Consider the following 1,750-nt stretch of genomic DNA (forward strand, 5'->3'; position numbering starts at 1 on the left):
CTTAATGAGATTTACTCGAACCCAGATTCAAGGCTAAACATGTTTTTACCAAACTGGCTAATTCCTAAAAAGTGTGTGTCTCATAGCTGCACATCTTTGTGATCAGTTTTAAAAAGTGACCTCAATGTGATTTCTGTGTTTTAAAAAAAGCGTTAATAGGTGAAGATGCTGCAGCGTCGGCCCATTTTAAACCGCATTAGCGCGAGTCGATGATCTGCTCGGGCTCATGGTGTGTTTGCTTATGCGCTGTGATGGCTTTGCCCTTTGGCCGCCGCGCCCTGCCTGTGTTAGCGTGGTTGGTAAACGTTGGTAAACATGGCCGCTGCATCTCTCTATCCCTCCCTCCCTGATAAGGACGAGTGAAGAGGGACGAGTGATGAAACGACTCGCCGTGTGCAATCGCTGCTTATCCAGCAGTCTAGTTACACTGGGTAAACAGTTAAAACACAGCCCTGTGAATATGCTTAACACACACACACACCAAACATTTTGAACATGTTTTTGGAAAGCAACTCCATGTTAGAATTCGGAACTCTTTGACCTCTGAACCTTCCAGTTCCTCTGCAGGTTTCTCACACCCTGAGCACTGAACTAGTATTTCCTGCTCTACACTATTCTTCTCAAGGTGTTACCCAGAAGTCATCAGTGAGTTTTCCAGCCCCCTTTAGTCCTGTGGTCATCCTGCCCACCTACACCAAATGAATAGTATTCCAGGAATGTGGGTTCTTCTAGGTCTCCTGTCACCTGGTACACCAGCGTTTAGCTTGTGGAGGAGGAAGTAAAATGTGAAAGAATAATTAAAGTCAAATTCTGCCCTACTCTTACCTCTAAAGATAGAAAGTGAACGGAGGTGATTTGTGAAAGCATCAGTGACACCTGTCAGTCTGCAGCACAAACCAACTTACCAACTGCTTATCACTGAGAATCTCAAAAAAACAGTATCAGTAGCCTGTGTAGTCAGGATACAACATGTCCGTTATCAGACCAGTTACATACTGCATGAGAAGAAAAAAAAGAAAAGAAAAGAAAAATATTCCCATTTTGTCCAAACCTGTCTTTTATGAGCTCCTGGTCACTCGGTGTTACTAAAACTTCCGCATCTCTGCCTGAACGCAATTCCCTTGCTACTCGGATTGTGGTGGAGATGTGAGTGATTTCCTCTTCTAAGAATTTGGTGTACAGCTCTTATTCCTACCCTAGAAAATAAGACCAAAATGGTGTCTTTCTGAGAATTTTGGCCACTTAGGAGTGATTTCTTACCCTGAGACGTTTGGTAAATATGGCCCCTGATCTAGGATCATCTACTGCTGACAGTTCTGTTCTGGCTTTCTTCTCTTTTATTCTCTCTCCTTCTTTTATAAATCTTCTCAATCATCTCCTCAGATGTTTTTTTTTTTCGGATCCTAAAACACCACTGCTCAGGTATTCTGTCTCAACAGCAGATTTCTTTAAACCTCCATGTATTTTAGATCTTCCTAAAATCATGAACAAGCTCCTCTAAGAACCCTAGTTTTGTCAGATATCTAACTTTGGTCTATCTAATGCTTAATAAGGTGTCACATTGGTACAGCAGGTAGCCGTGACACCTTCAGGCTCTCTGGCTGACCTGTCTGTCCTCCCAGTGTCTGACTGGGTTCCTTAGCGTTCTCTGGTTTGTGTGTGTGTGTGTGTGTGTGTGTGTGTGGTTCTGAGTCCACTGTGACTCTAATCTGAAAGAGTGAATGAATGATCTGGTGTGTTTGATCCCATG

This window comes from Clarias gariepinus, chromosome 19, assembly GCF_024256425.1.
Source record: "Clarias gariepinus isolate MV-2021 ecotype Netherlands chromosome 19, CGAR_prim_01v2, whole genome shotgun sequence".
Lineage (NCBI taxonomy): Eukaryota > Metazoa > Chordata > Actinopteri > Siluriformes > Clariidae > Clarias > Clarias gariepinus.